Below are 12,556 nucleotides of genomic sequence, written 5' to 3'. Positions count from 1 at the left end.
ATTAACAATGTATTTATTATACTTTGATTCCGGACACCTAATACCCTAGGGTGCTAGTTGAATGGATATTGGGTATGATTTAAATACTTGTAGAATTAATGATTAGTCAATAATGAATCCGTCAACTCTCGGTAAAGAGTTTGAGCTCTATGATTATAATGACTGAGATGAATAAAACCTTGGCCAAGGGGATTGAATGAATAAAGAAATGAGTTTCTTAGTTCATTCACAATTCATTATAATAATGGTAACAAGTTAGAGTTTGACAATTAAACCATACTCTAAGGGTTAACCAAGAGCTGGAAAGATGGAAGGAATTATACTTTGTTCTTCTAAGGTTCTTAGTAAAAATATATTAATTCATACTATCGGGTCGTTGAGGAGTGTTGCTAGACGCCAACCTTGATTAGTAAATTTAGTATGACTAATTTACTACCCGCTTAGTATTGAACCTATGGGGTCACACACTAACGAGTGTTCTAATCTTTGCTATAGAATTATTTAATTATTAATTTGATTTGATCAAATAAATAATTATATTAATTCAAATGGAATATTATTATATTTTTTGCTAGCACCAAGAATATAATAATAGTATGATAATTGAGAATATTATATGAGATTTGAGAATAATTAGTTATTCTATTTCTAAACTTGAATTCTAAATTTGGATGAGATCCTAACTGATTCTGTTTCAAATTGAGTTATGATATGATTCATAAATTTGAAAGATTCAAGTTTAAAATAACAAGATATGATTTAAATTTGAATTGAGAATTAAATTTAAAATCAGTAACAAATCTCATACTATATATATGTATGCCAAGAGTAGAGGAATGTAAAAAGAGACGAGAATAACAAGAGTTTTATTCCGTTACCTCTACACACATAAACGTATGTGAGCCTGATTCTTGGAGAAGAATTTTATGGCGTGCAAAGAGTTGAAAGAGGTTTCTCAATTTAGATCAGATGTCCATTGGTTAAGGAGTTGACAGTAAAGGTTGGTCTCGGTGTGGATACGCATAGCGCCTTCGTACCATCGAAGGAGAAAAAGATTTTTACTAGCGTGTCCAAGTATTTAGATCTGATCTATATATTTTATATTATTGGAATAAAATTTAAGCACAAAATAAATTTGAAGGATTACTTTATTTTCTTCCGCTGCGTGTGTTATGAACACATATAGTAATCCTACAGTGGTATCAGAGCTTTGGCTTTTTTGTGTTTAAATCTTTATTCCTATATTTATAAAAGTTTGTGAATTAATAAGATTAATTTAAATATTTTTTTTAAGCATATGATGTAGTTATTTTCATTGAGATGGGTTTTTAATAAATTAATAGTTAATTTATTTTAGTTTTGATTATTTAATTGTGATTAAATTATCATCCTTTTAAAAATAATAGTTATGATTTTAATCAAATATTTGATTTGATTTTATTTCATCTTGACTTTGGTCACAATAAAAGAAATAAGATACAAAGTATCTTTTATTTGTTTCTTATATATATAAGTGTATATATAAAGGTCAAATTTTATTTGATAATTTTTTAAGGCTAAATGTTAGCACATGAAAAATCAAATTTTGATTTGATTGATGTATTTTGAACACTATAATTTTAGAAATTAATTTTTCTAATGTTCTTGATTATAAAGAGCGGCCTGACAACCAGGAGTTTTAGTTTTAAGATAATAATCAGTGTATACATTTGATGTATTAAGGATTTAATTTTATAATTTTACCTAGACAACCTAGGAGTATAAAATTTAATCTATAAGTACTGATGAAAAATTCTCTAAACAATTGAGATAAATTCTAAAAGTTAGGTGTTTTGCCAAAAATAAATTTATCTCTTGTTTATAAGAAACAACCTGACAACCAGGAGACTTGTAGTCAAAGATAGAATTTATTTATGCATATAATGATGTATAAGGAGAATTAATTTTATACTTGAACCTAGACAACCTAGGGGTATAAAATATAATTCAGTTAAATAATTGTCTGACGACCAGATAATTATTTGGGATTATAATTGTATGGGATGCAATTTAATCATGTTTATTTGGAATAGGTATGAGTAACAACTTGACAACCAAGGTACTCATACACGATTCTAAATAATTTTGCCAGAAATATGGATTTCTTGATTTACTTTCACATTTTAAATTTTTAAATATGTCCATCTTTTGTATGGCATACTTGAAAGTAATAAATTGGCTATACATTGAGAATTGTTCTTATGTATGAAAAGGTTATCATAGATATGATAATCCTATTAAAATAATATTATCCAATAAAATTGGTGATGGAATAGTCAGTACTTGTGAAGTATTTGAAATATTGCTTTACTGCGCAATATGTATTGTTTTTGACAACCATGAGTTTCAATTTCAAAGGTATCTACCCACTATTTACTATTAAACATCTTGAGAAGATGTATGATGCCCAAAGCAAGATAGTACGACTATTAAAGTAAAATCTCTAATATCTAATTGAATAGAGAATGAGATTCTCTCCGTACATAAATACTAATACTCTATGTACTCCATCATATTTAAAGAAACATGAAATTTGATTTAGCTGAGGATCACTGTTTGTTAAATATTTGGACTACGTTTTTAGAAATGTTGCTAAATTAACAAATTTCTCAATAAATCAATTTGTTTATCCATATGAGATATGGAAAAGGCATAAGCTGAAACTCAAGAACATTAGAGTTTGGAGATGTCTTATATGTGTTAAGAGATTGCACAACAATAGAATTGATATTAGGTCTGATAAATGAGATTTATTGGTTACCCTAAAAAATAATGAGATTATTTTTATCACTTTTCTTATGACAAAGTGTCTGTGATAAGAGGTTAAACTCCTATTTAGAAAAGGAATTCCATCTTAAAGAAAGAGTGGGGGTACAATTACTTTTATTAGAATTGTATACCACTCAATAGAGGATATACTTTCTCTTGAAAGTATAAAAAGTTTGATCGTCAAACTAACTTTTCGAAAAAGTAGCCTATTGTATAATGATACAATTCTATAAAGATAGATCTAATGGTTACTTAGATTTTTTGTAATCATGTTCAATAAGGATTGTCCTTAAAATAAAATTATACACTATTGTAGTGGGAGATTTCATATTTTGAGAAAACGTGATATTTATTATGCACTAGGTGTATTTTACAAAAGGTAAAGGTGTTTAAGGTCAAAAGAGTTTTGATAAACACAGATGTGCATTGAAAAATTATACACATGATTGATTGGCTCTAGTACAAGTGGGAGATTATTGTGATAATAGTATGCCCAAGATCCAATCCATCATGATTGGCTCTCGTGCAAGTGGGAGATTGTTGGGAATAAGTAGTATGACCACAATCCAATCAATCACGTTTCAAATAATTTGTTATTGTTATTATATTAAAATGTTAATATAATAAGGTCCTTGATTAAATTTATAGATTTATCATTGTGATAGTGATCATAATATTGAGAGATAAATCTTTTATAATTTAATCTAAATTGTTCTTGGTCAAAGGATTATTAAAAAGGACATTAATAATTTGGAAAGATCAATATATATATAATGGTCTTCATTGGATGAAGATTAATAGATCTCATTTATTAAATTATATATATAGATGGTGCATATAGAGATATGACCATTGAACTGACTCACTTTGAGAATTCCTAATGGTTATAATTACCGTATATTTGTCAATAGGATATTCTCAAGATGAACACAGTAATAGAGTTTTCTTTGACATGCGACTGTCATAGTAATTAACAATGTATTTATTATACTTTGATTCCGGACACCTAATACCCTAGGGTGCTAGTTGAATGGATATTGGGTATGATTTAAATACTTGTAGAATTAATGATTAGTCAATAATGAATCCGTCAACTCTCGGTAAAGAGTTTGAGCTCTATGATTATAATGACTGAGATGAATAAAACCTTGGCCAAGGGGATTGAATGAATGAAGAAATGAGTTTCTTAGTTCATTCACAATTCATTATAATAATGGTAACAAGTTAGAGTTTGACAATTAAACCATACTCTAAGGGTTAACCAAGAGCTGGAAAGATGGAAGGAATTATACTTTGTTCTTCTAAGGTTCTTAGTAAAAATATATTACTTCATACTATCGGGTCGTTGAGGAGTGTTGCTAGACGCCAACCTTGATTAGTAAATTTAGTATGACTAATTTACTACCCGCTTAGTATTGAACCTATGGGGTCACACACTAACGAGTGTCCTAATCTTTGCTATAGAATTATTTAATTATTAATTTGATTTGATCAAATAAATAATTATATTAATTCAAATGGAATATTATTATATTTTTTGCTAGCTCCAAGAATATAATAATAGTATGATAATTGAGAATATTATATGAGATTTGAGAATAATTAGTTATTCTATTTCTAAACTTGAATTCTAAATTTGGATGAGATCCTAACTGATTCTGTTTCAAATTGAGTTATGATATGATTCATAAATTTGAAAGATTCACGTTTAAAATAACAAGATATGATTTAAATTTGAATTGAGAATCAAATTTAAAATCAGTAACAAATCTCATACTATATATATGTATGCCAAGAGTAGAGGAATGTAAAAAGAGACAAGAATAACAAGAGTTTTATTCCGTTACCTCTACACATAAACGTATGTGAGCCTGATTCTTGGAGAAGAATTTTATGGCGTGCAAAGAGTTGTAAGAGGTTTCTCAATTTAGATCAGATGTCCATTGGTCAAGGAGTTGACAGTAAAGGTTGGTCTCGGTGTGGATACGCATAGCGCCTTCGTACCATCGAAGGAGAAAAAGATTTTTACTAGCGTGCCCAGGTATTTAGATCTGATCTATATATTGTATATCATTGGAATAAAATTTAAGCACAAAATAAATTTGAAGGATTACTTTATTTTCTTCCGCTGCGTGTGTTATGAACACATATAGTAATCCTACAGTGGTATCAGAGCTTTGGTTTTTTTGTGTTTAAATCTTTATTCCTATATTTCTAAAAGATTAATAGATCTCATTTATTAAATTATATATATAGACGGTGCATATAGAGATATGACCATTGAACTGACTCACTTTGAGAATATCCTATTGACAAATATACGGTAATTATAACCATTAGGAATTCTCAAAGTGAGTCAGTTCAATGGTCATATCTCTATATGCACCATATATATATATATATATATATATATATATATATATATATATAATTTAATAAATGAGATCTATTAATCTTCATCCAATGAAGACCATTATATATATATTGATCTTTCTGGATTATTAATGTCCTTTTTAATAATCCTTTGACCAAGAACAATTTAGATTAAATTATAAAAGATTTATCTCTCAATATTATGATCACTATCACAATGATAAATCTATAAATTCAATCAAGGACTTTATTATATTAACATTTTAATATAATAACAATAACAAATTATTTGAAACGTGATTGATTGGATTGTGGTCATACTACTTATTCCCAACAATCTCCCACTTGCACGAGAGCCAATCATGATGGATTGGATCTTGGGCATACTATTATCACAATAAAATAAATTCAGTTCATTGTATCTACCAAACAAGTTAATGTATCCTCTAATTTGACGACCTTCATCTAAGTTATCACATACTTAAATGATTCAGTTAGATAATTTACATGAACAAATACATAACTTCTTTTGTATAATTATTCATTGATAAACAGTAAATGCTACCTTGTATGGCACTCATTGCAGTTGCTACACAAGCTGGATTTCTAAAATCCACAAAACAAAGAATAAGAGGATCTCTACAACGCTGCAATGAACATGCATTTCAACGTAAAAGAAGTCATAGTGAATTTCAACTAATATCCACACACTCAAAATTGGAAAAACTAATAATATTACCAATAGTACACTTACGTGTTTAGATTCTTCGCTCACAAGCCCCACTTTTCTATATTCAACAAAAAGGCAAAAAATGTCTAAGATAACATCAAGGGATGTGAAAAATTGAATAAGCTTAGTTTAGGAATGTGAAATCAGTCTAACAATCAAATAACTATTCTTTAATAATTTAGAAATAATCAAATCAATTTATTCAACCATTCATCATAACTCAGTCACAAACAACAAACTAATCAAACTATTGAATTATCATTATACTAATACCGAAATGAATTATCGTTCACTTTCACAGCCAAAATTCCATCACAATCACAGCCAAAATCCAAACTCAATAACATTACAATTTTTAACATACCTGACACAACATAGTTAGCTAAAAATTAGAATTTCATCATTCTCAATAAATCAAGAAACCAATTATACAACGATTTTACACAATTTTATAATAGAACATCATCACAATTTTACAACAGTCACGAATCCAACAATATAATCAGAACATCATCTCAGTTTTACTAAACTTTATTGGCATTTATAAATTAAAACGATTAATTTTAAAATAAATCGCCTACCTCGACCTCACAATTAGGAGAAATCGGAGGCGGAATTGTTATGGTAGCAGCATCAACCGAACATTTTGCAATGGTAGTAGCAGTAGCTCAGCCAGAAATTAAAAAGAACAGGGCAGTAGGGCGACAGTAGCTTTAGCGGCGACTTCCGGAAAGCTTCAATGGTGGCAGTGGTAGAACGGAACGACGATGACCATGACGCTAACGGCGTAGCCTCGAACCCCTCTCGCGTGTTCTGTTCCTCGCATCAAAGGCGGCTCAGCAGCGGCTTCGCAGGCTCCCTCTCTCCCTTCACGAGCTCGCACCAGTGACGGCCTCCTCGCGGCTCCACGATGGCGAGCCTGCAGCAAACGCGATGGCAGCTCTCTCCCCCTCGGCGATCTCTAGCCTGGCCCACGTCTCTTCTCTCCACGCATCTTCTCCCGGCGAAAACGACGGCAACGGCGAGGCATGTGACGGCGGCAGCAATCTCCTTTTCCGTCGGCGACATCCCCCCTTCTCCTATCTTCCTTCTCCTGGCGCAGCTCTCCCTCAAGCCTTCTCTCTTTCCTCTGTTTTCTATGTTGTGTGTGTGTTAGGTTAAAAGGGAAAGGGGGGGAGGGGGTTAGGGTTAGGATTTGTAATTGGAAATTAAAGTTTTTGATTTGGGAATTTAGTGTCAGGTTTTTATAAAGAAATGGATAAAATAGATATTTTGATAAAATTAAATGATGGAATAATAATTTTAAAATCAAATGTACTTCATTAAAAATATTTAAGAACACAATTTATTAACATATTGTTCAGTTTTAATAATTATTTTTAATTTAAATTATAAAATAAACATATTAATTATACTTTATAAAGTACAGTTTAAATCCAAAATATCAATTATTTAATTTAAATTTATTTAACTCTTCATTACTTTTTCATTACCAAAAGTTTAATTTCAAATATATAAAATAACCAATTATAATAAAATTCACAAAAATATTAATTAACTTAACTCTAAATATTCATAAAACTAATTTAATTATTTTAGATTAATTTCTAAAAATAAAGAATTCAAATTAATAAAATAAACCATAATTTATTCATAAAAGAAATTACTTAAATTAAACTATATAATTCTTTCATTGTTGAATTTTAATCTTTATCATGCAAAATATTAAATTATAATAAAATTATATAAGAATCTTGATTAATAAAATTACATTAGGAAAAATGGCAAGGATTAGGGTTCGGATTTGGAGAGTATGTGTAAATTAGGCTATTTTTTATTAGTGAGGGTTAGAATTAGAATTTTTACTTTTTACATTTATTTTTATATTTAAATTTTAACTATTTTTATTTATGTTTAATAATTAATTTTTTAATTTAAAAAATTAATTTTTAGTCAACATTTAAGATTTGATTATTTGTAAAAATTATATATTAATTTTATAAAAAAATATAAAATAATATATACTATTTTTAAAAATTAATCATTTAATCTTTAATTTTTATTAAAAATAATTAATTAAACAAATAATATTTTAAAATATTAAATTTTTAAAACAAAATAAAATTATCTTAAAGATTTTAACATTTTAAAATAATTTTTTTAGTTACAAAACTGCTTGTATTTTGTGACAAACAAATAACTTGTTACAAATAATATTAAATTTTGTGACAAATTAATTTTTTATTACAAAATAATTAGAATTTTTGAAACAAATAGATATTTTATTACAAAATATTTTGAACTTTTACAACAACTTTATCTTTTGTTATAAAATATTATAAAAATTTGCAACAAAACACTAATTCGTTACAAAAGCCAATATAATTTGTAACAAAAATATTAAGTCGTTACAAAATAACAAAACGTTTTGTAACAAATTATATTTGTTGTTACAAAACATTATTATTATGTAACAATTGTAATACCCGGTCTAACCGAAATTAATTAAATAATAAGTTAAATAGGAGCGAATATGGTTGGATGATTTGGCAATTGGAATTTGTTGATTTAAATATGATATTTGGATTCAGTAAATTTTTTTGAGTCGGAAGACATAGTTTTCTGCGTAAAAGCGCGCAGTGGAATTTTGACCGGCAGTACCGGCTGAGACCTGTCTGGTACTGCAGCTGAGAAAATTGATTATGAGTAAATAGGATTAAGAAATGAGGAATTATAATTAGGGGAGGTAGAAATATTTGAAGTGCGATTTAGAGCGCTAATCTTAAAGGTTTTGGTCCAAAATTGGGCCAACGGACAAAAATAAGTGAATCGGGCCTAAGTGGACCCAAGACCCAACATATATAAACATTAGTTATGAGTATTTCAGCTCATTTTGCCCTAAAGAAGGGGGTGTTGGGCGCTGAAATTGGGAAGAGAGAAAACCTAACTCTCTTTGATCTTCAAATCACCATAACTTGAGCTACGAAGCTCCGATTGACGAGCCGTTTGTGGCCACGCGTCGCTCTTCTCATCCTCTACAATTATATCTAAGTTTTGTGGTGAGTATTCCATTTATCTCTGCCCAATTTTCGAAATTCCCCACTGTTACACGTTTTTGGGTAGTTAGTGTTGAAATCTTGTGATTTTGGGTGTTTAGAGATACTCCAACATGGATTCCAAGTGGGTTCTATCCTTACTTCGTATGGGCTGAGGTAAGAAGTGCTCAAACCCTTGTAAATTATCATTTTTATGAGCCCTAGGTTGATGTATGTATGTGATATTGGTCATGTTAGTGTATTTGATGATCTTGGTGCACAATTGGGAGATTGGTGTTGCTTGAGGAGCTTTGGTGAGGCTCTGGGCTAAGGTTGGTGGAGACTTCTAAAGAAGAGGTTCAATTGGTTTGGCTACAAGAGGTACGGTTTAAGTTTCATTTAAGTACCGTGTGGTGTAATGAGAATTCCTAGGCTAGATGCCCCTAAGATTAAGTTTGGATTGTGTAAATGGTTGGTGCTAATATACATAGTTGATATGTAATGTGAATTAATGATTGGGTTGAGAATTGTGTGACCTTGTATGCTTGGTGTATTGAGAATTTGATGCATTGGATAATGAGTATTGATTTGTGGTTTATGTATTTAAATTATGAAATTAGGCCGGAGGCCGTGAATTTTGGGCCGGAGGCCGAAAAGAGGTAAGTAATGTAAGTTGATGTGTGCATTGTATGATGACACAAGTGATTGGATGAATTTCAGATAATGAATATATGAATGATTGGGTTGGTTATTGAATAATAAGGTTTGAGGAGTTGAAGTGTGGAATTTGGTAATTTTTGATGAAATTATGTAGATGAGACATGTTTGATTTTGGTTGAGATATATTATGTGGTCATATATGTGAGTATGATTATTGATGCCTTGATGGTATGATAATGCATGAGAGATATGTATGTTGTGATATATGCTTGAGGAATGATTAAGGTTGATTTGGGGGTGAAACCACGTGATAGTGAGTATGATATTGATTATGTATAATGATGGTTGATTGGAAATAGTATTGTTGGAAATTGGGATGAGGAAGGATGTATGACATGTTGATGTGTTTGTAATTTAGCCATTTGTTTGAAATGGGTTAAAATGGTTATATGGCGGTTTTGTGAATCGTGGTAAAGTGTTAATGTATGAGTTGAGGAGGCTTGATGTTGATTTTGGTATATTTTGGTTGATTTAAAAAAAAAAGGGTTGAAATTGGCGTGTTTTGGTTGATTTTGAAAAGAGTTGAAAATGGCTTGTTTTGAAAATGGCACTTTGTGGTTTTTAGTGAAAACATATTTTTTGGGCATACTTTGACGGGACATAACTTGGACTGCGTATTTCTGTTTTGTGCCAAACTTGTTTAGAAACGAAATTGGATCCGGGATGTCCATGTCGTTCGAAGAACGGGAGAAAAACGATTTAAAATGAGAAAGTTATGTCCGTCGGAAGATTGGGGGTTGAATTTGTGAATTCTGCAGCTTTTAACTTAGAAAATTTTTAGCAGAATGACCCTCCACGCGTAGGCGCACTTGGCGCGTACGCGTCGTTCTTCAAGAAGGCACCATCCGCACGTGCGCGTGGTGTGCGCGTGCGCGTCGATGCGCTGCACCCAATGCCCAGCCATTTTCCCGAGAGTTATGCCAGAGTTGTGCCAGTTTTGTGCTTGGGGCGCAAATGCACCCACGCGTACGCATGGCTGACGCGTACGCGTCGTCTGGCTATGTTTCAATCCGCGCGTCTGCGTGTATGGCGCATACGTGTCGATGAGCTTTGTGGCTATCCACGCGTGCGCGTGAAGTACGCGTGCGTGGTGCACGAAATTGTGATGTCCAAGCTCGAACAATCCCTGGTAATGGCTCCAAAGCTTGGTGCTTTGATCTTAATTCATAATTGTCACAACTTCGATACAACTAACCAGCAAGTGCACTGGGTCGTCCAAGTAATACCTTACGTGAGTAAGGGTCGAATCCCACGGAGATTGTTGGTATGAAGCAAGCTATGGTCACCTTGTAAATCTCAGTCAGGCGGATTTAAACATGATACTTTATTAGATTAAAATAAACAATAAAAGGGATAGAGATACTTATGTAGATTCATTGGCAGGGATTTCAGATAAGCGAATGGAGATGCTTTTCGTTCCTCTGAACCTCTGCTTTCCTGCTATCTTCATCCAATCAGTCTTACTCCTTTCCATGGCTGGCTTTATGTGATACATCACCACTGTCAATGGCTACTTTCGGTCATCTCTCGGGAAAATGATCCAATGCCCTGTCACGGCACGGCTAATCGTCTGGAGGCATCACCCTTGCCAATGGCTTCATCTTATCCTCTCAGTGAATAATATGCTCACGCGCCCTGTCACGGCACGGCTATTCATCTGTCGGTTCTCGATCATGCTGGAATAGGATTTACTATCCTTTTGCGTCTGTCACTAACGCCCTGCAATCGCGAGTTCGGAGCTCGTCACAGTCATTCAATCATTGAATCCTACTCGGAATACCACAGACAAGGTTTAGACCTTCCGGATTCTCTTGAATGCCGCCATCATTCTAGCTTACGCCACAAAGATTCTGGTTAGGAGATCTAAGAGATACTCATTCTAGCTTAATTCATGTAGAACGGAAGTGTTTGTCAGGCACGTGTTCATAGGGGAGATGGTGATGAGCGTCACACATAATCATCACCTTCATCACGTTCTTAGGTGCGAATGGAGATCTTAGAAGCGAAATAAGATGAATTGAATAGAAAATAGTAGTACTTTGCATTAATCTTTGAGGAACAGCAGAGCTCCACACCTTAATCTATGGAGTGTAGAAACTCTACCGTTAAAAATATATAAGTGAAGGTCCAGGCATGGCCGAGATGGCCAGCCCCTCTGATCTAAGAACCAGACGTCCAAAGATGGTCAAAAAGACGTCTAATACAAATAGTAAGAGGTCCTATTTATAATAAACTAGTCACTAGGGTTTACATGAGTGAGTAATTGATGCATAAATCCACTTCCTGGGCCCACTTGGTGTGTGTTTGGGCTGAGCCTGAGTGTTGCACATGCAGAGGCCATTTGTGGAGTTGAACGCCAGTTTTTGTGCCAGTTTGGGCGTTCAACTCTGGTTTTGGATCCTTTTCTGGCGCTGGACGCCAGATTTGGGTAGAAAGCTGGCGTTGAACGCCAGTTTACGTCGTCAATTCTTGGCTAAAGTATGGACTATTATATATTGCTGGAAAGCCCTGGATGTCTACTTTCCAACGCAATTGGAAGCGCGCCATTTCAAGTTCTGTAGCTCCAGAAAATCCACTTTGAGTGCAGGGAGGTCAAAATCCAACAGCATCAGCAGTCCTTTTTCAACCTCTGAATCTGATTTCTGCTCAAGTCCCTCAATTTCAGCCAGAAAATACCTGAAATCACAGAAAAACACACAAACTCATAGTAAAGTCCAGAAATGTGAATTTAACACAAAATCTATTAAAAACATCCCTAAAAGTAACTAGATCCTACTAAAAACATACTAAAAAACAATGTCAAAAAGCGTATAAATTATCCGCTCATCACAACACCAAACTTAAATTGTTGCTTGTCCCCAAGCAACTGAAAATCAAAATAGGATAAAAA

This window comes from Arachis ipaensis, chromosome B1 (assembly GCF_059453495.1).
Source record: "Arachis ipaensis isolate K30076 ecotype BB chromosome B1, ASM5945349v1, whole genome shotgun sequence".
Taxonomy (NCBI): domain Eukaryota; kingdom Viridiplantae; phylum Streptophyta; class Magnoliopsida; order Fabales; family Fabaceae; genus Arachis; species Arachis ipaensis.
This window is presented reverse-complemented; position numbering follows the sequence as displayed.